The sequence below is a fragment of the Somniosus microcephalus genome, chromosome 11, assembly GCF_052327205.1.
Source record: "Somniosus microcephalus isolate GS21.2 chromosome 11, FLI_Smic_1.0, whole genome shotgun sequence".
In the NCBI taxonomy this organism is placed as follows: domain Eukaryota; kingdom Metazoa; phylum Chordata; class Chondrichthyes; order Squaliformes; family Somniosidae; genus Somniosus; species Somniosus microcephalus.
The window spans coordinates 201,602,567-201,630,353 of NC_140997.1; positions in this window are offsets into that span (position 1 = coordinate 201,602,567).

Genomic DNA, 27,787 nt, shown 5'->3' on the forward strand with positions numbered 1-27,787 from the left:
CTATGTCAGAATAAAAATCTGGCAGCAGATAACATTAACATGGTCTCCACTTGCTCCAGATACGTTTCAGTATAATCTGAAATAAAATTAGCAATAAATGCCAGAGGTGCCAGAGCATTGGTGGAGATCCCCATAATCAGATTTCAAACTGAAGTAATTACTGGAACCTCTGAACACATATTCTTGGGCATTCAGAAGAACCAACCACATCTGCTGCTGTCCCATGTGTAACCATAACATCCCACAGCAGCCACCACCCTGGGCCAACAAGAAAAGTTTCACAAAAATGTGTCACATCTTTCTTTCTTTGCTGCTTTGGTTTTTCTCATGATTCAAGTTCTTGTTAAATATTTTGTAACTGGTTTATACAATTCGTTCAACTTATTTTTCTGTTGCTGAGATATTTTCTGGTTCTTTTTAGTCAGTTAGAAATAATCATTCATTTGCACAACTCAAAAATGTATACTATGGAATGAAGAGTTCTGTTAGGACCAGTCCCAAATATAGTTAAATGACTAAATTTTCAGGTCAAGTAATGAACTGGAGGAAGGCAGGAGTTAATCAATTGAAGTAACTTATAAATTAAATTTAACACTTCTCCCATTACTTTTCTGGGAGGTATTGCCCTCAAGTTATCTTTTTTCTTTTGCTTCTAATACATAACAGTAATTCTAATAATTGGAGTCAGTGATCCAAGGGATTATGTATTGATATTATGCATGTCTGCAGCAAAAAAATCAAACAATGCAATTTGTGTTTTTAACAGCAAGGAATGCTCAGCTAGAATTTAGTTACTGTTGATATATAGTTCTGTAACCTGTCCCCTCTACAGATAGCTCTACATTTTTTGAGGCAGTCCTTCAGATCATCGCACAAAGATTGTCACCTTGGAGTTGATGTATATTGAGGTATTAGACAATAACCATCCTCCAAACATAGCAAGATATGGTAAGATATCGATGTGTGCAGGAATGGCATCCTGGCTAGAACAAGTGAGGCATTGTTATTTAATGCCTCTTGCTCATAATGACTAGACAGGTGTAACATGGATAGTAGGCTATGCAAAATCTGTGACTTGCATGTTGAGAACCCAGCACAATTCTTTCAGATCATTGTGCTTCTCTGCAACCACCAGAATCAAATTCAAATCATTAGTCCTCATTGCACTTGTCTCAAACTGCTTTCCATCGTTGCTTCACCCAATTAAAACTCAATCTATGCATATTATTACAAACTCTGATTTTTCTCACAACAAAATCTTTTGCTTTTCAAAATTGGATAAGAAAGGATGAAACTCATTACATTTAGGAGCAAAACTGTGCCGTTACAGATAAACTTCGAGGCACTTCAAGTTTTGCATTTTTACCATCAGAATCTAATGTTGATTTGAAATCAAGTATGTTGGATAAGGTAGCCATTAACAACAACCCTATTTTCTTGTGACCATAATAACTTTAAGATTATTTTATGGGGATATAAAGTTGACACAATCGGCAATGCCCTGCCTTTTAATTTAAAAGATGGCTACCAGGGCAACTGATTTCACAGAACAGTGGAATGACAGGGTTATATTGTTCCGGGGACATTATCTAGCTTCTGTCAAATTCCTTTGAGACAAATGTCAGACAAAACATTCATTTTACACCACAAAACATTTGTTGTGTCTAATGTCACTTTTTTCATGTGCATTCCTTTAAAATAACTCCAAGTCTCTGGGTTATCAGACATGTACTTTTTTCAGTTAGTTTACGTCAAACTTATCTTGTTCACTTCAGCAATTTTCACCCTCTGACTGAGATCCCTTCATGCAAAATAGGGTTAATCACAGACAAAGGAATTAAAAATCTTTCTTTAGGGCTGGTGAATTATTCAGAGCACTGTCTTGCTGGTCAGAGGAGACTATGTTCTGTGTTCGCCCCATTGAGAGAATGACTTCTGAATGAAGCAATAATTTTCAGATTGTCGTGCACACAGCAGTGATAAAGCTTCCTGTCACATTTTTCTGCACAGCTACAGGAGCAACCATTCACATGAACTGTCACGGCTTCTTCAAGCCAAACAAGCAACCCTTCCGGCCTTGTTTGCATTAAAATGTGATAAAACTGAAGGTGACTTTCAACACAGCTGTGCAGAAAACTGGATTAGGTCAAAGTGACAGAGTTCGTCAGGGTCTGCGACAAAGGTAGCTAGAGATCCATCGTTAGTATTAATGTGTGAAACGCAATGGCATCTCAAATCAAGCCATTTGTAAGGGGACAACAACAAAAAAATCGCATCTCTTTCATGCAAGCACAATCTGCAATGGCAAGAATGCCTGTTCTTGCAGAAGTTTATAATGGCAAAGAATCCAATGAGCAGACTATTGTCACTTATCATTTACCATAAGAACATTAATAATATGTCGCATCCAAAACCCAGGACTGAGCCTCAAGCCTTTTCCGAAAAGAAACCTTTTTTCTAAATACTATACCTGTCAGGGAAAACTTGCACAAATCCCATCAAATGAGTGTTTAAGAGACTTTTATTTCATCTTCTTAAATCGAATCTCATTATGAGTAACAAAAAGATGGAACAATTGCTTAAAACCCAAAACATTTTTAAGTGGTCATTTTTATAAGACAGCAACTTAATAAATACAATCAGGTATTCTAATGTGTTAAATGAACTTTTGGTTAGATTTCTTTTTTGTCAGCCTTGGGACTAGGTTCTGGTATTGAAGCAAAATAATTTGGCCAGCACCATAAAGAGTAGGCTTATCGGCCTTAGTTAAAGGGAATAATGATGGTCCGTGAAATTACCATCTCAGGAAGGCGCCCAAAACATCTGACTTCTTCCCATCAGTGGAAGTCTGTTCTCCATAAAGAATCTTCACCTGACAGCTCTTCGGTCCCCATAAAAATGCTCACAGTAGAACTCTGAGGTCTACCATACCACCTGGCACTTGACCAGACAAGTACTATGTTACACTGCTGGCTATTTCAAAATTCTCTTTATGCTTGTGAAACTAAACAAAATAATGGAAATAATTAAGAAAAATGATACTATTTTCTACATTAAAACATTAGTAGAGTTACATGATCCTTGTTGTTAGAATATAATTAACATTCACTTTCAAACCATGGTTTTCTACCTTTGTTGAGCAAACAATGTGCTACTTCTTTTGCAGCAGATAAAACCAAATGACCTCTTAAAGAAAATGATCATGAGGTTTTTGATGCAACTCATGTTAATTCAATTGGCTGCATAAGGCAGTAAACTTCACAGATTTGTGTAACTGTCTTTGTAAATTTTTACTTGATTATTCATCAATCTCATTAATCCGGCAGAATTTGCTTCGGAATGTCAGACTGGTGACTCACTGCTGTAATTTAAAATCCAAAGTAACAAATGATTGGGAGTGTTCAGACACTGTCCCTCTGGCAATTGTTCTTGACAATTCTACAAAAGTCTTATGAAAAATGTCTGATTCAACTGTGAATTCATTTTTTGAATGCTATGGTCCATTTGGATCAAACAGATCGATTGCTTGCTAATAAACTTTGCAATAACATATATTAAAAAAATGCACATTTGGCTCTGGACAATAACAGTAAACAGCAAATAATACCAGGCTTTCTATCAAAAAACACGCAAAACATCTACAATGTACACAATACTCTTTCTAGTTTAAAACAGACTTGGTTTTTTTCCTTGAGGGGGGTGATGATGATGGGGGGAGAGGGAATGTATGCTGTCAACATAAATCAATTTGTTTGCCTAAAACTTTGACGGTCGGGCAAGACAAAGCATAGAACCGATATTAATTTTTTAAAACTGAGGATTTTGGCACCAGCATACTCATCACAGGTATTAACTTGTTCGCTCTTCGGGAATAGACCTGAAGCAGAAACATATGGCGATGTTTAAAAAAAATGCACAAGGCAGACATGAACAGCATTTCTGTTAATAGTAATTCATATAAAGTTTCGATAGTATACTGCAAAGTGAATGAACTATTGCAAAAATAATCTTTAGCATATGTGTTCCCAATAGTTGAGTGCCTATAGCCTGTAAATTCCTGTCGGTTTACAGCTTTACACTGTCTGGAATTGCGCATGTGTACACTGTAAATTCCTCAATGTGTTCAAGTTCTGCCTACTCAGCTCTGCGCATGAAAACCTTGTCCTGGTTCCTTTCCGTTGACATGCTCTTTTGCACAGTATGTGCAACATCTTCATTAGCAATGCAAACCTTCTTATAAATACCACAGGCAATTTTCCTGTTCTCATGCCATGCATGTGTAGTGTCGTGTGTTAATCTTGCCCATTTCAAATGGGCGTTAAAGGCCAACCAGGTTCTCGCGTGTCAGGAACTAATCCCTTAAAGTTGCACTCTTCAATTTTTTTTGTTCCACACCGGAGGGATTACTCTCCGTGCTCCCCTCCTGCTGGATTTAATGAAAGAGGCCAGAGAAGGGGTATCTGATGGCACCACAGGCAGCCTGGCCGCATCCACCAGTATAGGCCCAGACACAGCTACTTGGCAAGGTCTGATGAGCACCACCTAGCACGGAAGCAGTTGGAAGATTACATTTGCTTCATGTAGCCAGCTTCCACCACTGTCACCGACAGTCAAGGTGACCGCGAACCTCGACTTTTATGCCTCCAAGTTCTTCGAATCTACCACAGGAGACATCTTCAGAATGCCAATTTGCTGCCCACATATATGTCAAACTGGTGGCTGATGCTTTATTCAGCAAAGTTAACACCTTCATCTTTTCTGGTATGATGGGTTTCACCAGACTGTTCGATAACCAAAAGTATGGTGTTACACAGGAAACTTTCTGATATCCGGCACTGACGGGACCGAGCTGGTGCCGTACCATCAAAACTGCCATAGAAACCAGCGCTAATGTTAAAACATATGGAGCTTTTGAGCTCCGTGTGAATCAACAAACCCTGTTGCTTAGCAACAGCTTCAAAACAGTCGGCTGCAGCTTAAAAGCATCTCTGTAGCTAAGCAACAGCTTCAGCTAGACCTTGCAGAGCCTGACTGGAAAAAGAAAGCAACAAGAAGTAAAAAAACTTATAGGAAACGGCTCCTGAATTTTGCCGGTAGATAGAGCTTTCCGGACATTTAACTGAAAGTTTCCTGTAAATGGTATCTATGAGGCCATCTGGCCCACTAAACACAAGACAATGGCCTACATAGCCAGAAAAGACTTTTATTCCAACGTACAGCTGGTCAGTGAGCAACACTGCATCTTGTAGGCCAAGGCCTGTTTCCCAAGCAGCAGCCATGATGCTTTAATTTTACCAATGGAATGTTGAAGCTGCACTTCAGATGTCTCAGTGGGAATCTTATAGTACAGCTCCACCAGGGTGTCCAAGATTAAGAATGCCTGCTACATGCGGCACCATTTTGAAATACAAAGCGGCCTAACAATGCATACAGGAGGAGGCCACAGCAGGATGCAGACACTGACCAGGTGCCTATGCAAATAACATTCAGATAAGTGCCTAAGCTACCCCTTTAAGGAAGCCCTCTGCACTTCCTCAACTCACAGCAGTTGTTTGCTGTGCGGCTGTTATTTGACACAATCAGAAAAGCACTCTGGACAACGCTGAGTTTCAGTGCAACCAATGCTTTCACCTAATTTGTGTCACATGTCAGGCTTGTTCATATCTTTTGAAACCTGAAGGGTTCTGGGTGATGGCTGGGATTACACTGCACTCACGTCTGGGGGAAATATAGAAGGAAAGTTGATAGGTGTACAGGAGCATGACAAAGCCAGCAAGCAGAAAGAAAAATTATCAGAGCGAGTTCTCAGGAGGTGGAGACTGTGGCAGGGAAACCTTGAGAAGAACTGGAAAAAAAAGGAAGACTTGCATTTATATAGCGCCTTTCATGACCTCAGGATGTCTCAAAGTACTTTTGATGTGTCGTCACTGTTGGAATGTAGGAAACATGGCAGCCAATTAGCGAATTAGCGCATAGTAAGCTCCCACAAACAGCAACGTGATAATAACCAGATAATCTACTTTTAGTGCTTTTGATTGAGGGATAAATATTGGCCAGGACACCGGGGATAACTCCCCTGCTCTTCTTCAAAATAGTGCCATGGGATCTTTTACGTCCACCTGGGGCCTCGATTTAACGTCTCATCCAAAAGATAGCACCTCCGACAGTGCAGCACTTCCTCAGCACTGCCCTGGAGTGTCAGCCTAGATTTTTGTGTTCATGTCTCTGGAGTGGGACTTAGAACCCACAACCTTCTGCCTCAGAGGCGAGAGTGCTACCAACTGCGCCACGGCTGACACAGCTAGAAAGGAAAGCTATAAGAGCAACAGCAGTGATATGGAAGAGTCTATAACACAGGTTTTGTTAGGATTAAGAAAGGAGAGATTTGGTCAAGGAAGCCTGATTATAATAACCAAAGGCTGAATATCAGAATAATCAATGCTCCCAAACAGACAGTGTAGTGTCCGAGGATCAATAATACTCAGACTGCAGGAGAACAATAAAACAGGTATTTACTGAACAGAGAGTAATTCAAGACTGAAATACAGAAGCCTGCTATGGCTTTATATACAGGGGTGGTCACTGCCGGTACTGCAGTATAGAATCAGTTCTTCTCTTAAAGGCACATACACAACAGACAGCAATACAGATCTTACCAGCGTAAGTATCTGGGCTGTTTCTAGAACATCCTGAACAGATTGAGCCATGTTCTAAATACACGAATACCATGACAGCCCAAACCAGTAGAAGTTCACAAAAACTCAAGCTGCAATTTATTCAAAAGTGAAAATGAAGTTGAAATAATGGTTTAAAGATACTCAAATGGAGAATTATATTCTAACTTTTCTGTTGCAATAGAGTTAATACATATTAACAAAAATGTAGCTATCATGATGTCTAAAGGTTATACATTCCAAAACAATAGAATATGTACTTCCCAACCATCAAAAATGATGAGTCCAGGAAACAACACAAATCTTGATTAAATCGGCACGCACTAAGTTCAGTGCATCATGCTAGCATTCACATTGAAACATTCATCACTGATAGCTTCTCACAGAGGGAATCAAAGAAGGATCACGTGGTCCAAATTCATATAACAACAACAACAGCAACAACTTTGCATTTATATAGCGTCTTTAATATAGTAAAACGTCCCAAGGCGCTTCACAGGAGTGTTGTCAAACAACATTTGACACAGAGTCGCATAAGAAGATGTTAGGACAGACGAGGTAGGTTTTAAGGAGCGTCTTAAAGGAGGAGAGACAGGTAGAAAGACGGAGAGGTTTAGGGAGGGAATTCCTGAACTTAGGGCCTAGGCACTGAAAGCACGGCTGCCAACGGTGGAGCGATTAAAATCAGGGATGCTCAAGAGGCCAGAATTGGAGGAGCACAGAGATCTTCGAGGGTTGTAGGGCTGGAGGAGGTTACAGAGATAGGGAGGGGTGAGGCCATGGAGGCATTTGAAAACAAGGATGAGAATTTTAAAATCGAGGCGTTGCTTAACCGGGAGCCAATGTAGGTCAGTGAACACAGGGCTGATGGGTGAACGGGACTTGGTGTGAGTTAGGACACGGGGCAGTGAGCACAAGGGGTGATGGGCGAACGGGACTTGGTGTGAGTTAGGACACGGGGCAGTGAGCACAAGGGCTGATGGGTGAACGGGACTTGGTGTGAGTTAGGACACGGGGCAGTGAGCACAAGGGCTGATGGGTGAACGGGACTTGGTGTGAGTTAGGACACAGGGCAGTGAGCACAAGGGCTGATGGGTGAACGGGACTTGGTGTGAGTTAGGACACGGGGCAGTGAGCACAAGGGCTGATGGGCGAACGGGACTTGGTGTGAGTTAGGACACGGGGCAGTGAGCACAAGGGCTGATGGGTGAACGGGACTTGGTGTGAGTTAGGACACGGGGCAGTGAGCACAAGGGCTGATGGGTGAACGGGACTTGGTGTGAGTTAGGACATGGGGCAGTGAGCACAAGGGCTCATGGGTGAACGGGACTTGGTGTGAGTTAGGACACGGGGCAGTGAGCACAAGGGGTGATGGGTGAACGGGACTTGGTGTGAGTTAGGATACAGGCAGTGAGCACAAGGGCTGATGGGTGAACGGGACTTGGTGTGAGTTAGGACACGGGGCAGTGAGCACAAGGGGTGATGGGTGAACGGGACTTGGTGTGAGTTAGGATACAGGCAGTGAGCACAAGGGCTGATGGGTGAACGGGACTTGGTGTGAGTTAGGACACGGGGCAGTGAGCACAAGGGCTGATGGGTGAACGGGACTTGGTGTGAGTTAGGACACGGGGCAGTGAGCACAAGGGCTGATGGGTGAACGGGACTTGGTGTGAGTTAGGACACGGGGCAGTGAGCACAAGGGGTGATGGGTGAACGGGACTTGGTGTGAGTTAGGATACAGGCAGTATTGTTTTGGATGAGCTCAAGTTTATGGAGGGTGGAAGATGGGAGGCCAACAAGTCTAGAGGTTACAAAGGTATCGATGAGGGTTTCAGCAGCAGATGAGCTGAGGCAGGGTGGAGTTGGGCTATGTTACGGAGGTGGAAGTAGGCGGTTGGTGATGGAGTGGATATGTGGTCAGAAGCTCATGGTCAAATATGACACCAAGGTTGCGAATGGTCTGGTTAAGCCTCAAACACTTGCCAGGGAGAGGGATGGAGTCAATGGCTTGGGAATGGAGCTTGTGGTGGGAACCGAAGACAATGGGCTCGATTTTGTCAATGGGGAGCTTTTGGAGGTGGGACTCCCACTTTTTGGGTTGTAGTCCCGCCTCCATCGACTTGTAGCCAACCCACTCTATTTTCTCTTGATTGACCTTGTTAAGCCCGCCCAGCGGGCTCAGCAGGCCAATTAAGGGACACCTGGTTACTGGTGATGTCAGCGATTGACATTTCATCTGTCAAGAGCTTTTGACAGATGAAAAATCAGCGTTTGACAGCTCTGTGAAGCTGTCAAATACTGACAATCTGTCTTCTAACTTGAGTCCTTCTACTCAGACTCAGTTAGAGGTCTCTCCAGACCAGAAAGCAGAGGCTGCAGCTTTTGACAGTTCAGCGGCCATTCTGCTTTCTGTGCCGGTGAACTGAGGGACTCGCGAGAACTGAAGGAAAGAAGCCTGCAGGAGAAAGTAAAGGTAAGTAAAACTTATTAAAACACTTTACACTTACCTCACACACTTACCTCTGCACACATGCACCCATCACTCACCTGCACAACGGACATCTTGACACCTCCAACCCCTGCAGACCGACGGTCCACCTCGCTAACTTGACGTGGTTTGGAGTCGTTGGACAGCCCACATTTCAGGGCTAAAAATAGGGATTAGGCAAAAAACCTGTTAACAGGCAGTTAATTGGCACTAATCCCCTTCTCGCCTCGGGGAGGCAGCTCCCAGCACAGGTCGGGTACCCGCCTCCTGGGACATTGACATGGAGGCGGGTTGGGGGCGGGACGGGTTCCTGCCTCCCGATTCTGCAATTTTTCCACCACTCCTGCCTCCAAACCCGCCTCCTCGGGGCTTGGAAAATCGAGCCCAATGGCTTCGGTCTTCCCAGTATTTAGTTGGAGGAAATTTCTGCTCATCTAGTACTGGATGTCGGACAAGCAGTGTGATCATTTAGAGACAGTGGAGGTTACTCTAATCCTATCTTCTGATTACAAACTGGCACTGGTAGAGTTTTGAGAGCAGGTTGCCTGTTGAGTGGGAAAGAGTGAATGGTACAGCAAAGTCTAGAGGAGAGAAAAGGGAAGAAAAAGCAAAATAAAATTCCATGAGAGAAGAAATGACATTGGGAAGTAAATCACATATATAAAACATGAGACTGATAGAGCCATAAAAGTTTAATTGCATTCACACCTGTACAAAACTTTTTTTGCAAAGTAATTTATAATCTGTAAATTCACTTGAATAAGAACATTATAATTCTGGTCAAATGTTTTGGATTAGGTTCCAGCACACATCATTCAGAACCAATTCCTTTCCTTCACTGCTGCACTTTAGTGGATTTTCATCAAATCAACAAGTGAAAGGAGATCCTGAGCTTGTAAACCGAAGGTACAATTGAGAAGAAAACATGTGGGGCAAATATCTTTTGTGAGGATATTTCACTTACAAAAGATTATTGAAGTTTTTTTGGTGCAAGTCTGTCATTTGTGCTTATTTCTAGTTTAAGACATTGGACAATTTTCAATCCCCTTAGGAATCCACAGGCATCTGTCAGGCACTATTTTCCTCACGGCCTGCTGAAGCTGGTATAGAATATGTTGCTTGATTAAAGCAAACCCTTTTTTTCCCAAATGCTCAATTTATAGCTTCACGAATTGAGTTTCCCGGCCATGCTTAGTCCTATCTGCTGCTTCATCATATCGCCGTTTGCACATTTATTATTATTGGAAAGAGATACTCAAACTGAGTTTTAGAGTGTTGTGTAAATGGGAGCCAAATAGAAGAATAGTGAGACTACATGCTGAGCAACTCTATCGTACATAGTCTTTTTGAACATTGACATTCTGAAACTCTTTATAGTGCTGCTTTTGACAATTGTGAACATTTTAAACGTCATCTGCTCACCGCATGTTTTCCATTTCACATAACCCAAAAACTCCGATGCAATTGGATGAAATTGGCTTGGTTGCTCTGATAATGCATTTACTTCAATCAGGACCCAGGACTGAATTCTGGACATGACATTTTTATAATAGTAGAATCAAAAATTTAAAAGGGATTTTCTGCTGGAGTTACATCGGCTCTCAAGCGTAATTCCAGTGGGCAGAGAGACCTGCCAACACTCAGTATTCCCTGCCACTTCTAGGATTGAAGTACGAGAAAGTTATGTAGTCTGAAGTTAGAAGGTATTTGAGGCTCTAAGCTATTATTTCATGTATCAATGACATCACAAATATTTCATATTAATGAATACATTTCAATGTAAAAAAACATTTAATTTTAGCCTTGTAGTCTACCCTTCACTAATAATGCTAATGTTGTCCAATATTATAGCTGGCCCAAATAATGGAATATCAAAAATGTATTGTGGGGCATATCCAAAATATGCAGAAGATTTTTCCATGTGTGACATATGCACATATGCAAAGTAATTTAAAATGTTGTCTTATATAAGAACATAAGAAATAGGAGCCGGAGTAGGCCATTTTGCCCTTCGAGCCTGCTCCGCCATTCAATAAGATCATGGCTGATCTTTTATCTCATCTCCACTTATTTTCAAGTCATAGATTGCAATTTTGTGATGTTTAAGACAATGCTGCACTATATTTAACTATTATTGTTTAAAACTATTTAACAAGGGAATAGACAAAAAAGTACAAAAATACTAAATTAATCTGGGACACCAAATTTTAATTTTGAGACCTATTTTTAAAATCCAGTCATTTTCTTCTGTGCAGCTGAGAATTAGAAACTGTCTTTGTGAACAGAGGGTAGTAAGCCTGCATATGGTGCTTTTGGGAGAATTCCATCAAAGTTCCCCACCCACAAGTGATGGGCCTATCCTGAGGCAAATTCGATAGCATCTTCCTGCAACAATGTCTTTGCTAGAAGCTCTGTGTTACATATCTTTAACTATATCGTAAAGCTAAAGGAGGGAAAAGAGCGAGATAGACCCCAAAACCTAGTAAGAAAAGAAGACTTCTGGTGATCCATCAATGCAACACATCCAGAAAGAAATGTGGTGCGCTCCTAATCTTAGCTTGGATATCTAAAGGAAGTTAGGGAAAATCAGAATGTGTGTCAACTCTTGTGCAGCTCAAGAACACTAGCGAGAAAGTTCTCAACACAAATTGTGTGCTTGCCCTCTCATTTGGGGAATGCTATATGATGTGAAAAGTGTAAGGAGAAAAAAAGCTATTAAAAAGGAGGACAGGTAGAGCGAGAGATTGTTGGGAGAAAGACGAACACTGGCAGAAATAGGACACAAGAGAAAGAGATTATTACTGATGCACAAGACAAGTAGATAGAGATTGAGTACAGTGCCAGACTGTAGTTACAGGGAAATGGAACAGTTTTGAAAGGAGAGACAGATGAGGTCAGAGGGTTTAGATGAGAGAACGTGCAAGCAGGTGTGTCCATAAGGAAAATAACAAGTCTGCACCTGAAAGAGCAACACTAAGTCATAGGTAGACAGTGAATGTAATTTTAACTATGGCTCGGGAGTTACATAAACAATAGGAAATAAATCACTGTTTCAAATCCACAGATTTTAAGTAATTATTTGGATGATGTTTCTCAATCATGTCCAATAAAGCTTAATTTACAGCTTAAAATTTTAAACATTCTTGTTGTTGAAAGGTTGAAATACCCTCTGTAAGGAAACTATAACAGTCTATAAAAATAAGATTTATATTCAAGCAATGTTATTCTATATTCATCTTTAAAATTCCTACCCATTCCATAAATATTTGATGACTGTTAGTTCTCTTGTAGCTTTTTAGGTTATTTTAACACTTGATTACTACAGTAAAAAAGTTTGGTTTTGCAATCCATCAAACTTGAATTTGCCAGTGGATAACACGCACACTCACAGTATTGGTTATGGAATTAGGATTGTGTTTAGTTTTTGCAGCATTTAGCACTATCTATAATGCAGATACACTGGCGCTGTTTAAGATGGGCTGTACTGTAGTTTTCAGTTTTCCAGAAGAGGGTGGGGGAGTAGCCTAAAGCAGGATTTGACCTGAAGAAAGAAACGCTAATATGAATACATCATTTTAAGATTAACCTGGCGACTACCTGTAAAAGCAATGATAAGGAAAAGGTGAGGTAATGCTTCAAATATGTAGTTTCACGTTGGAAATTATGTGAGCGTGTCCTATGTATCTACTTGTACAGTTGACGTGTACATTCCAGAATTCCTTGAGCATGGAATGGATACTGAATGCAGTTCTGGCAATAGATCTAAATAGCGCTGATAACAATGTCAGCCTTTGTTCAACTATATACTGTAAAACATTATGGCCTAGAAATTTTACAGGCATAAAACGGGCGCATAAAAAAGCAACATGGTGGGCAGCGAGCGCACGCTCATTCTGCACCGAAAGAGTGCCACCTTCCATATTGGATCGGACTCCTCTGTAGGCGTCCAGGGTGCAAACCAGAAGTATTAAAACGCCTCATTATAATATGTAAATATGGGTCCCACTCTTGTGAAATTGGTCTGCCCCAGCGATTGATTCACCATGTGATAAACATGCTCAGCAACTCATGGCGTTAACAGGCCGGAAGTACACATCAGCAGCACTATTTAAAAAGCTGAATCACTACATAAAGTTTTGCTGCTGGTTTGCCATTTTAGGCTTCTGGTGAACGTCTAGGTGTTTTGTTGCCTTTTTTCTGCCTTCTACAATTGATATGTGACTTCTGCTAACAACTTTTAGCTAGTGTTGGACTGCTTTTGTCTGCCTTCAAAACAGTTTTAATGCAGTCATGGGTGGTCTAGTAGGTCTGCCTTTGGAGCTTGAGGATGAGGGGCAGCAGCGAAGAAGACAGGAGAGAGCAGGAGCAGTTGGGAGAAGAGGGAGGAGGAGGGCACTGCACAGGAAGCCATACCAACAGTGGATCTTAATGGAGCACTTCTCCTACCTTAACTTCACCGAGGAGCAATGTATCAGATGCTTTCACTTCACCAAGGAGGCAGGCACTGAGCTATGTCACCTGCTGTAGCCACTGCCACCTGCTGCCCACCAGGGCATGAACAGCACTGCCTGTGGTTGTGAAGGTTACCGTGGCCCTTAACTTTTATGCCACGAGTTTGTTCCAGACTGTAGCAGTTGACATCAGCGACATCTCCCAATTTGTTGTTCACCATTGTATCAGGCAGGTGACTGAGGCTCTCTACACCAGGACAAACACCTACATTACTTTTCCAATGGACAGAGCATAGGAGTACAAGAGACCACTAGATGTCACCCACAGGCTTTCTCAGGGTGCAAGATATCATAGACTGCACCCACACTGCCTTGCGTGCTCCCCATTACCATCCTGGCATCTTTCTGAACAGAAAAGGATTCCACTCCCTCAACACCCAGATTGCTCACAACCACAATGCGTTAGGGACTGAAGGAAGGCAATCGGATGGTAGTAGTAAGGACACTGGTGATGAAGATTGCAGGTCTTTGGTGTATTGGGGATGGTAGGGATGGCTTACATGAAGCATTCTAGGATGAGCTGCTCTCTAAGACCTCTGGAAGCTAAGGGCACTGATGTTCGATGCTACTCCTGTTCTTCCTCCTCTCCTTGTGAACAGCAAATATTAATGCAACACGAAATCCCCAAAAATGTTTTAATCCAATAACTCAATTCTATCTGTGTATAATGCTTAACAGGAATAATTAAGAATCACCCTTGTGCAACCCCTTTGTGCCTATCCTATGTGCTTGTTTACCCATCCTAGTGTTCCTACAAAGTGTTCTCCCAGTGTGTACAGCTTAGAATGTGGAAGGCTGCCGAGCTTCCATTGAGGACACTTCAGATAGCTGTGGTGGGTGACCTTGAGCAGATTTGAGTCTTGAGGACCCGGTTGCAGACTGTTGCTTCTTGGCATAGGCCAGGGCGGTCTGGTCCACCTGGCTGTATGGAACTGACAAGGGCACAGGTGGAGTGGGTGGTGAGGGCTCAGGCACGCTGCCGTATTCAGAGAGCATTGCAGCTACCTCTCCCATTGAGCTGTGGCCACTCTCCTGGAACTGTGCCTCAGCACCTCTGTGGCTCTGTGCGAGAACAGAGTGCAGGAGTAATGTGACACTCTGGAACCCCATCAATATTGGCCCCACATCGGGTGGAATGGTCTCCGTGCTCTGGCAAAGCCACAACACAAGTTGGAGCTGGACTCCTCCATGCTTTGAGCCATTGCACACAAGCTTGCTGGCAGGCTGCCCAGTAAACTTCCTAGCTTGGGCCCACAAAGTCTGCATCTGAGTCCTCTGCAGCACAGCTAGTATGTGATCTCGCCCGACAGTGAGCTTGCACCAGTGGCATCCTATCCCCCTGCCCTAGCTCCTGCACACTTGTGGCCAGTGATTCACCACATGAAGACCCATCCTCTAGCCTAGCTTCTAAAGTACATGTGGTGCCAGTATCTGAGCTGGTGCTTGCGAGGGTGAGATCGAGTGACGCTGCATCATCGGGAAGGCTGGCCTCCTCTTCCAGTGGCAAAAGTATGTCCATATCTTCAGCACCTGAAATGAAAGAGAGGGACAAGGATTAGATTTTGTTGTGAAGGTAAAGCAGAGAGAGATGTGTGGCTGCTGAAAGCAGCTGCCGTTTGACATGAATAGTGTGTAGGGTGAGATAGAAGCATGAAGAGAAAAAGATGAGGTGTGAAGAAACCTTGCACAACATCTCCTCCAGCATTGCCAGGTGCCATGGCCATGACTCTCCCCTTGTCCGTGATTGTCAGCATGTTTTCTTCCAGAAGGGACAGGGCTCCGGCTCCTTCGGCCTCCTGCTGGATACTGTGTGCGACCGTCTGCAAGATAGAAGGGAGTGTGCCAGTGACAGTCTTGCAATGTTTTTTGAGAATGTGCCTGTCGTGGTCAAATAGTTTGTATGTTGTGTGGCATATGTGAGGTGTGGGTGAAATGAGGATTGCAATAGTGGTGAGAACAGGGGGTACAGCGTGTGCGAGTAGGAGGAGGTGTAGTGAAGTGTGGTGTAGTGATTGTAGGGTAGTGAATGGAATGCGGGGAGGCGAGTGTTGTGCACCGTGAGGCTGCAGGTGGTGGAGATGGGAGGAGAGAGCAATTAACGAGAGGTAAGATTCTGACCTTGACAACTCTGGTGAGGTCATTGAACTTTTTCTTGCATTGCAGCCACTTCTGGGAGCTAAGCTCCTGGCATTTACATCCTCTGCAATCTCTTTCCATTGGTGACAGAGGTGTTGCCTGGAGGGCTTTCTGTCTCCGCGGAGATCAGGATGTCCCTTCTCCTGTCGACAGCCTGAACCAGGGTTTCCAAAGCTGCATCCAAGAACCTCGTTGTACCTCTTCCATCCATTTTAGATCTTTCACAGCATTTCCCTACTGTCTGCAGCCAAAGAGCACTTCCTCTTTAAGAACTGCTGGCTGCCTTTAAGTGGAGTTAGTGAAGCCCAATTTTCCACCCCCTCGAACGGACATGCAGCCAATGAATAGCACGGGTGGTGCTGGCTGCATGCCTGACTCATGATAATCAGCTCACAGCACCAATTTAACATGGTCCCTGCGACCATGTGAACAGGCACCTGCAGTGCCCACCCTGCCAGTTATGTGCCCATCAAATTTCTAGGCCTATAATTTAAACTTATTTACTTGTAAAACGACAATTTTTCAATTTATACAAAGTGATTTGATCACCTTGTGTATTCTGTGAAGTATTGCCTGGTAATTTGTAATCAATAGGTACTTCATTGTAATTTCTCACCTCATGCTGTTTCACTCAGATACCCAGATCCATGTTATCTGTACCAATGTTATCCTCACTGGTTTTGTCAACCCATTTAATGCAAAGTTAAAAAGAAACTCAGATACAGCAGAAAACAAATAACATATCATACACAATAATACATTTGTCATAAGTGACATAGCACAGAACAATTCAAGTTACAAACATGCATTAGCAATTCGGCTCTGGATATCCATTGCTCTGTATTAACACAGACAATTCTTTATCAGAAGGAGCAAGCAAGCCTCTGGTACACTAAAACCAGAAAGATCATCACCTACTCTCACCTGTAACACAAGTGATAATACCTTAGCATTAGAAATCATAAAACATCTTTAAGAACTTTCCCTCTTGCACAAAGTTAGAAGCACGTCGACAAATTAACTCTTTTGGGGCTACACTGATATTTTTGTACTGTATTGAAAACTACCGTATTGGCCTATGGGCCAATCAGAGGATGTCAACTGTCCACATAACACATCACTTCATCATACATTCTTTCTTACCAGAATGCAAATAATGACAACTACACGATAGCAAAATACTGCGGATGCTGGAAATCCGAAATAACAACAGTAATCGCTGGAAAAACTCAGCAGGCCAGGGTAGCATCCGTGGAGAGAGAACGAAAGGTTAACTCTGTTTCTCTCTCCATGGATGCTGCCCTGGCCTGCTGAGTGTTTCCAGCGTTTTCTGTTTTTAATGACAACTACATTTCCCCACATCATCGTAGTCTATTTTGTCTTTGTTCTCTTGCTGCTGCTCCCGGAATCAGGTCAGTATTTTTTTTAAAGCTTTACTGATCATTTATTTGCCTATTAAAAGATAGCAAGATGAATTATCATACAAACACCACCAGTAAGAGTTTGAATAAAACAAATTACAGCAAGGTGAAGTCAACAACTGAGGAGTATTGAATCCGTTGATTCTTAAAGTATGATGTTTTCCAATAACTAGACGGAGGCTGTAAATTAACAATCAACAGGTGTTTACTGGAGGAGGGTAGTCTAAAGACTAACAGTACAGAGGCATGCTCAAGGCTTATATACAGGTGTGGTCACTGCCGGTACTACAGTATACAGGAGCTGTAAAAGTAGTTCTCTCTTAAAGGTACATACACTACAATTCCTCCCCTTTTAGATTAACAGTACCCATAACATTCAAATAACAGTTAACACTTTAACATGCACATTAAACTGAAATAGTCCATTTATAGATTCAGTCTTTGGGGCGGCTTCCTGATCCTTTCTGGATAGCGCCTTTCCTGAGGTTCTTGTTCTTGGTGCGGAGGCGATTCTGGCTCCCTTTCGTCGGTTAGTTCATCAGTTTCTGCTGCTACTGTTTCTGGGGTAGATGCTACCGGTATGTCGGGTTCATCCCCAGGTATGCGAGACATGGGGTTGACTCGTTCCTGTGACGCTAGGATCTAGTCGACGTGGCGTCTCACAATGTTCTCCCCGACATCCACTGTGTACATTAGTGGCCCCTGCCATGTGCATATCGTTCCGGGTTGCCATTTCTCTGTTCGGTAGTCGCGGGCCAAGACTGGTTGTCCTACATTGAAGCTCTTTGTTGGCTTCTCATTAATGTGCTGGAATTGCTTATCCTCAACATTTCTTCGCACATTTGGTCTGAGCAAATCCAGACGAGATCTCAACCTTCGGTTAAAGAACATCATGGCCGGGGTCTGGTTGGTAACTGCATGTGTCGCATTTCTGTAGGCTAACAGGAAATTGTCCACCTTATGCTGTAGTGGAATTTCATCATCGCACATAGCCCTTATCGCCTTTTTAAAGGTTTGTACGAACCTCTCAGCCAATCCATTTGTGGCTGGATGATACGGGGCGGATGTGTAATGCCTTACCCCATTCCTTCTCATAAATTTCCAAAACTCTTCGGACGCAAACTGTGGTCCGTTATCAGAGCAAATCTGCTCTGGCAAGCTGTTCCTCACAAATATGGTCCGTAGGACTGCAATCGTTTTCTCTGTAGTGGTGGAGGACATTTTGATCACCTCAGGCCATTTCGAGTGCGCATCCACTGCTATTAAGAACATTGAGTCCATGAATGGACCAGCAAAATCAATATGCACCCGTTGCCATGGAGAGGAGAGCCACTCCCATGGGTGTAGAGGGGCATGTGGTGGTGCATTTTGGACCTTCTGGCATCCTGAGCAGCTCTTTGTTAGGCCCTCGATTTGTTGATCGATCCCCGGCCACCACACATAAGCCCTGGCAAGGCTTTTCATTTTCACCCCTCCCAGATGGCCTTCGTGAAGCTCATTGAGCACTCTCTCCCTTAACTTGGGTGGAATTACCACTCGGGATCCACACATCACTGTCCCCTGGCATACTGACAGCTGTTCTCTTCTGGATGAAAATGCTGGCAACAGTGAGTCGCCATGTGTTGGCCATCCCTTCACCGTCAAATCATATACCCGAGACAGTGTCGGATCATTGCGGGTCTCCTTCTCTATATCCGCGTTAGTTACTGGCAATCATCGACGAATAAAATATTTCGATAGGGTCCACTGCTGGTGCTTCCTCCACAGTAGGCAGTGGCAGGCGTGATAGCCCATCAGTGTTTCCATGCTGTTTCGTGCCCTTATACTCTATTTCATATTGGTTCGCCCCTAGAAAAAGGGACCATCTTTGTAGCCGTTGTGCAGTCATCACCGGAACGCTCTTCTTTGGATTAAAGATGGAAACAAATGGTTGGTGGTCAGTCAGCAAGGTGAACTTCTGCCCATGCAGATAGTGGTTGAATTTTTTTACTCCCCATACTAGGCTGAGGGCCTCCCTGTCAATCTGGGCGTAGTTGCACTCGGCTGAGGTTAGTGACCGAGACACAAAGGCTACTGGCCTCTCCAACCCGTCTGGGAATTTGTGCGACAGCACCGCTCCAATACCATAGGGTGATGCATCACACGCCAACCGAATTGGTAGTGCTGGGTTGAAATGGGCCAACACCTCTTTTGATGTGATCAATTCTTTGCACTTCTGGAAAGCTCGTTTACATTCATCATTCCACTTCCATGGTACCCCTGTTTGCAGTAGGGTGTTCAGTGGGTGTAATACTGTAGACAAATTTGGTAAGAACTTATGGTAGTAGTTCACCAGCCCGAGGAACGACCTCAGTTGTGACACATTTTCCGGTGCTGGAGCCTAGACTACTGCCTCAATCTTTTCAGGGGACTTATGTAACCCCTCTTCATCAATAACGTGGCCACAATACGAGATCTGCTTCTGGAAAAACTCGCACTTGTGGCGATTAGCTCGTAGCCCATATTCCTTTAATCTAGTGAGCACCTTCTCCAGGTTGGCGAGGTGATCACTGTCATTTTCGCCCGTGACCAGGATGTCGTCCAAATAACACTGGGTCCCTGGAATCCCTTGCAGGACTTGATCCATTGCCCTTTGCCAAATAGCCGGAGCCGATGCTACCCCGAACACCAGCCAGTTGTATTGGTAGAGATCTTTATGAGTGTTGATTGTGAGGTATTGTTTCGAGGCTTCTTCCACCTCCATTTGCAGGTACGCCTGGGCCAGATCAATCTTGGTGAAGCGTTTACCTCCAGATAGCGAGGCGAAAATATCCTCAATCCGTGGAAGTGGATATTGTACCATGTGAAGGACTGGGTTCACTGTCACCTTAAAATCCCCACCAGATGCGGATCTTCTTTGGTTCCCCAGGCATATTACTCAACGACCTCTTCATTACAGGAACAATGGGTGTAGCCCACTCGCTCCAGTCCACTTTGGACAGTACTCCTGAATGTTCCAACCCTTCCAGCTCTGCTTCGACGGCTGGTCGGATTGCATAAGGCACCGGTCTGGCCTTAAAACACTTTGGGCTTGCATTTTCCTCTATTTTAATCATCGCTGTTATGCCTTTTAATGTTCCGAGTCCCTCCTGGAACACTTCTTGTGCGTCAGTTAGCATTTTTGACAGTCGTCCAGGTGTGACGTCGTCATCCTTTTTGGCCTCAACCTTCAGTGCCTGTATGGAATGCCAATCTAATTGTATCTTCCGGATCCATTCACGTCCTAGTAGTGGTGGTCCTCCATCTGGCAATACATATAGGTCCAGTTTGGGTATTTCCTGGCCTTTGTATATCACGTTCACCCTTATTTTTCCTTTGGGGTAGACTTTTTGCCCCGTGTACGTCTTCAAGACAATCTCTGTAGCTTTCAAGGGTATATGTGAGAATAGCCGCTTGTAGTCCCTTTGGTTTATGACTGTTAGGGCTGATCCTGTGTCCAATTCCATTTCCACTTGGACTCCGTCTATCTTGAGCGTGACCCAGATAGTCTGGTGATCCTCCATTTTGATTACCTTATGTAGTTTCAGACAACCCAGCTCCTTGCTTCCGGAGTCTGTATCACTTTTCTGTTCGTCTGAACTACTGTCCATCACCTTATGTACCTTTTTGTACTTCTCCTGTGGAGATTTCTTGCTGCTGGTTTTCTTCCCTGACCTGCAGACTCTTGCTATGTGCCCTGCTTTTCCACACTGACTGCACACTTGGTCCTTGAACCAACAATCCTTCTGGTCGTGTGTTGTTCTGCCACAGCGATAACACTTCCCTGCTCCATATGACATTTCATTGGTGCCATATTCTTGCGGTCTCCGTTGTACCTCTGCAGCGCCCCGTGCGGCTGCTTTGTGTGATACTGCCATGCTGAAAGCCTTGTCCAGCGTAAGATCCTTTTCTGATAGAAGCCGTTTCTGGGTTCCTTCACTTTGAAGCCCACACACAAACTTGTCCCTTAACGTATCTGTTAGTCCCAATCCAAACTGGCAGTGTTTCGATAGCTTGCGTAGTTGCGTTAAGTACTCAGCATTACTTTCGTCTTTATGCTGGTTCCTTTTGTGGAACTTAAATCTTTCTGCTATCAGCAGCGGTGTGGGGTTTAAGTGATCCTGTAGGATTTTCACTATGCTTTCGAAATTCTTATCCACTGGCTTCTCTGGGGTTACTAGGTTTCGCAGTAAGCCGTAAGTTTTTGCACCCATGGAATTTAACAAAACCAGTGCTTTCCTAACATCTGGCGCTTCATTCGCCTTGCAGTACACCTCAATGCATTCCACATATGTCGCCCAATCTTCGACTTCATTGTCGAACGCAGTGATACTGCCACTCTTCGACATCCCTGGGTGTGATTAAACTGTCTAAAATGGCATCTCCCGCGCTCTCCCTTCTTCTCCGCTGGCACAAAATGGAGTCTCCCGCGCTTTCCTTTCTGCCCGCGCTCGCCCTTCTTCTCTGCTGCGGCTTCTAAAATGGCGTCCCCCGCGCTCTTCCTTCTTCTCCGCGGCTCAATGGCATCTCCCGCGCTTCCTTTTTTTTTCTGCGGATGCTGTTCAGCCCTTGAGCCCTGGCTGCGCTCTGCGCGTTCTCCTGTGCTTTACCCTCTCTCTCTTTTTGTTTTCCGTCGACTCCGCTTGGTCCTCAACCCCTGGCTGCGCCCTGTGCGCTTCACCCTCTCTCTTGCCCCGTGGTCGGCTCCAGCCGCCGCTGTCCAGGAAGGGTCTGCACTGTACCTGTTGCCAGTCTGTTGCTGGATCGTCGTGGCTGGAGAACCAAGCCCAGCCCTCAACAGCCTCCCCTGCGATGTTCACTCTCTGCCGGATGACTGGGTGGTTGCTCGTGGTCGACGCCCGTGCTTCTGGCCTCGACTTTCTTCCACCATCCTCCCGGAGCGAATCCTTGAAAGGAAATGCAGAGTTGCAGGTAGATTCGAATCGACCTCGTCGCCACTATTGAATCCGTTGATTCTTAAAGTATGATGTTTTCCAATAACTAGACGGAGGCTGTAAATTAACAATCAACAGGTGTTTACTGGAGGAGGGTAGTCTAAAGACTAACAGTACAGAGGCATGCTCAAGGCTTATATACAGGTGTGGTCACTGCCGGTACTACAGTATACAGGAGCTGTAAAAGTAGTTCTCTCTTAAAGGTACATACACTACAAGGAGCTAGTCACAAAAATATTTTGGTGGTGCTAAATTATTTGAGTCAACAACTTGGTGAATTATTCAACATTATACAAAACCTGTGTTTTACAATCCAGTTATTTTTTGACGTATAGATATGTACCCACTTATAAGCAATACTGATAGAGAGAATGTGGTATCTCAATATATCCATTTTGTCGTGTTTAATCTTGCCATTGTGTTACCCACCATATTACCAGATGGTATTCAGATACTAGCAAATCAGATTGACACCTGATCACATATTTCTGTGTCCAGAATATGCTAAGACTATTCATTGCATATGGTTGGACCAGAGATATAAAACCACATATCTGACTCAAGTTGGTGCAGTGCATAATAATTCACAGCAGTCCCTAAAGGTAAATAAATTGGAAAATTATCTAATTTTACCACATAGGTATGAAGCTAATTTAACTCTAAGACAATTACCACTTAATGCATCATCTTATCCCAGCAATCCTGGGATCTCTACATAACTATTGGAAATGATGCATTGAATCTCTCACCCAAGAGTTTTTTAATAGCTCTAGCTTAAATAGCCTTTAGCAGTAGAACATTCAGCAGCAACCTGTTATTAGATCTCCTAATGATCTACAGTTTATCAAACAGCTTTTTATATATATTTCCACTTCTACAATTGTCATTACCCCACTGGTCACTTTGCTGTTACATATTTCCAGCTCGGTTTGTCAGCAGGTATGTGCGGAGACACAGAACTACTAACACTATCATCTGGAGAATGATATCCGTATTGGTGAGTGGCGACTGAAATGGTGGGGGGAGGAAGTTAAAAATGATTTTCTAAAAGCATCTCCTCAGTTATGCTCAAAAACGCAATATTACACATCCACCGTATTACAGACACTTGGGTTAAAGAACAGACCTGTCAAATCTCACTCATTCATTTTGGTTTAAAATGTAATTTATTTTCAGGCATTCTACCCTCAAAAAATGAGCGCATTTCACCAATCTTAATCCTAACATTTCATTGATGTTGACTGCCCTGTATAATAAAGACATTGTTGAGCAATGTTTAAAGAGTAAGTTACAGTTTCCTTCATTGCTTAAAAGGAATAAAAGAACTTACCACTAGAGTGTAAAACTGGCACTGCAGGTCAGAGGCCTGTTATAGAAACCGCCCAATTTTAAAGTTGAGCGGTTTCGGTAAAGGGCGCCTAACCCACAACGGCAGTTTTACACTTCAGCAGTAAGTTGAAAATAACCCCCATCATCTCTAAAGAGATTAATTGGTTAAAATATCTCTCTCCATGCAGGTTTTAAAATGCAACATTTTAAATTCAGCTCATGTCTGCCAGGTGATCTCTGGAACTTCAAAGTGCTATAATGACACATTCTGATTTTCATATGTTCCAACAGGAGAGAATGATGGGACTATGTTTCAGTAGAGGTTGAATTTACTTGATGGTGAGTAACAAAGTATGATGGGTGATACAAGCTGTACCTCAGTGAAAATCTAGGGGTAAGTTTGATTTTTTGAGATAAAACTAGGAGGAAATTGAACTGGATTGATCAATATATTTCTTTTATCTACCCTGTCTGACAGCTGATCCCTTTCATGAACTAGGCAGCTCCTGTACTTGGAAAGTTCTCGATTCTTTCACAACCTACAGTGTGAACAAATGTGGTTTTAGCCATAACAAGGCTTATACAGGATTAAAACCTTTGCATGCCATGAAATAATGTCTTCCTGTTTGTGGATGAAATTAATTCACAAATCTATGGCATGGTTGCCAAGATTTATTTTCAATTTTGCTCACAAGCTGAGTACAGAAAACATGACCACGTCATCCAAAGGTGGCAGAATTAAAACTCACATCCTGGGATTAACCACTTATTCTAACTGAATTAGCCTTGTGACAGAAATTTATGCCAAGCCAGGCTGGAGTGGTCTTTTGTCCAATATTTATTGAATTGTCTGTACTGATCTCATCGCTTTATTAGACACAGCTCACTGGAGTTTCATTGAAATTTTATAACGTTCATTTGGCAACCTAGCGGTGAGGATGACCACATAAGCTCAAAAGTTCAGCAGGTTCTTATCATGCATCTAAAAACATTTTGTGCATTAGATTTGCTGACCTGATAGTAACACTGATAGAATTCATACTTGTAATCTACCTAATGCAGGTACCTGTACATCACATTGGTGTTGAAAAGCCAAGCACTAGGTTTGTTTGGTTGGCAATTGATTCCAGCTTTTTATGTTAAACTAGCAAAGTGAAGCAATAAAATATAAGATAATTAAGCTCCTCTGAATGCTTAATGAGCAGACAAACTGACAAGGGTGCTACTGAGCCATGCCAACCAGAAAGGTCTCAGATTTGAGTCCTAGTCCATGATAAGTTAGCTGTTCTCTGCTGGGGAGCATTTGGTACATTAGAATTATCCTCAGTGCTCTGTGGGTAAGGGGTAAGGTGGGGGTGAGGGGTAAGGAGAGGGGGTAAGGCGGGGGTGGGGTAAGGCGGGGGTTAGGAGCTGGGTAGGGGTAGAGGCGGGTGTTAAGGGCAGGGGGTAGGGAGGGGAAATCAACCAGGGTGTCTGTACAGTGTGCGTGTGTGGATCTATGGTCAGGACATGATTGGGCTTAGCTGTGATGTGCTTCAGAGTTGAGTAATCTACTGACACCAACATCCAGGCTTATTCTTGAAGAATAGCAACTTGAGGAAGGTACCGGAGGTGCTGTGAAACTGGAGTCCAGGGAGAGTCCTTGGTTTCGAGAGAGAAGGGAAGAAAAGTGACTATTTTTTTAGAAAAAATACTGAATAACTATCTCAAAAGTTAATCTGAAACAACATTTTTTAAAGCAATAATTTTTTCAATGGAATTTCCAGTACTCACAGAGCTGAAACATAATGGGCCATATATTCCGATCCGTACGGGTACACACCCGTAGGGACATCGGAAATGCCAGTTTCAGGCATGCCAAGCGCATGCGCTGAAAACCGACATTTCTGATCTGTCAAGAATGCCTGCCCTGGAGAAGGGCCTCTGCGGGCGGATAGTTCCGCTTTCTGGAGAACCTCTGCCTGCAGAAAACCCTTAGAAATCTTATGCCTGGTAAAAGCACGTGTAAGGCCTGCTTTTACCAGCATAAGATTTGAAAAAAGTAAAAAAATAAAAATTTTCCACTCATTTATCATTTAAAAATACTTTTAAAAAAAGGTAAGTTTATTTTTAGCCCCATAAAAAACATTAATTATTTTTTCAAAAGATTAATTTTTTGTTTAAAATATTTAATTTATTGTAATTTCAACTCATTAAAAAAAATTATTTATTGTTTTAGTGTTTTGGGGGTGATCTCCATTCATATATTTGACAGGTCTATCTGTCAAGTGTACGAAGGGAGATTCGCTTCTCCTATTGGCTCCCCATGGCCCACGTGATCCCAGGGATGCTTGTGAACTGCCTGCGCCTCTGGGATACGTGGGCCCTGCACATTTTGAGTTGGAGAGGCCCAGGATCAGAGGTATACGCATCACAGGAGCCCTCAGGTAAGTCCGTAGATTTTTTCCAGATCGGAGGCCTCCGCATGCAGGAAGCCTCCAATCTGAAAACACGGCCCAATATGGTTCCCCAAAATTGTCCTATAAATGAAAAAAAATAATTTTGAATACGCATTAGGAAAATAACCAAATGTACCATTAGAATACACTAGTTATCAGTCTGTAGGCAGACATGAAGCAAATGGAATGTACGTGGACAATACTCAAGCACAGCTTGTTTACTTCACACCATCATATAACCAGCATGAGTGAGGGACATTACATAATGATATCTTGCTTACCTAGGCAAGTTACACTCCTTATGACACTGGCACATTGGTTTCCTTTGAAATGCAGAGCACCACTGAGCATACAGTGCATCACTTTTCATGGAAAAAGTGGATCACCTGGTGTGCACAGTTTAGATCATCCCATAAACATTTCGAATCTACTTATAAAGCTGTTGAAAAATCCACAGCCATGTTAAAATCCTATATACAGCCCCGGAGACAAAACAGAAGACCACCACACGATTAAAGAAATGAAAATGGAGCTGATTTTCTTCTGCTTTGCACTTGCAAAACACCCATTTCTCAGTCACAAACCTGAGGAACTAGGGGTGGAGATTAGTGGGGGTTTCCCTGAAAAGGTCGGAGGGGCAGACATAATAAGCCCAGTGGGAGCGATGTCACTTTAGCTCCCACCTCATTTTCCTGGGTCTTCACTTGGTGGCCCACACGGAATGATGCCCACAGTCAGCAGACCATGCTGCTTGTGCACAGCCTTCTCGTATCACAGGATCTGAGGAGGGCTGGCAGTAGGCACATGGAAGAGCCAAAAAGGTAAGCACTCTTATTTTTCCAACACCGGCAGGATGATCATTGGTGCTGGAGGCCTTCTGGCTGCTGTTTTTGGACTGTAACTAGTAGGCCCCTAAGTCACCTGCCATCAGTACTCCTGTAGGTCTGTCAGGCAGTTAACTTTCCTCCCCTGCTTCTGGATGTAAAAGCCTTCACTAAGGGGTGGACCTGCAACAGAGAACATTGAGCTTACACAAATGACCTGAATCCAAAGAGACAATATCAAGAGTGTCTCCATGTATATAGTAGAAAGTAGAATACATTTACAGAATTAGGAATACAGAAGTGAAAGTTCAAACAAAGAGAAAGGATGGAGAGCATCAGTATGTTATTGTCAATGTCATCTTCTTCCTCATCAGACAAAACAGGTGCTGGTCTTTTCCCTCAATAATCTTGAGGAATGTTGACTTTTTGCTAACAGTATGTTTCTTTCATTGACCATGTAGCCTGGATGTTCACCTTGCTTAATATGGTTTGGATTGAATCTGTTGAATGGATAAGTGAATGGCAGATGAGATTTAATGCAGACAGGTGTGAAGTAGTGCACATAGGAAGAGAAAATAAACAACACACATATTCCATGAATGGTGTTGACATAGCTGAGGATGATGTTGAAAGAGATATAGGAGTCTTAATAGACTTATAGTTCAACATATCCAACCAGTGCAGAGCAGTAAACAAAGCCAATAGTATGTTGAAATACATGGCCAAAACAGTAGAATACAAGTCAGAAGTCATGACCAAAATATACCGGGGGAGAAATTCAGTTGTTAGCGCCACCCGTTAGCGCCTTAAGAGGGCGATAAGTGGGGTGCGATGCGGCTAGCGCCCGGGCGCGGCGAGACCTGCGCCTCTCGTGACATTGAGCGGACATTTAGCGGCAGCGCAAAACTGCAACGCCCGCTCAGCTGCGCGCGCAGATCCTGACGTTATTTCATGGTGCAACGCCCTTGGGGCGCCCCGAACCGGAACTTCAGT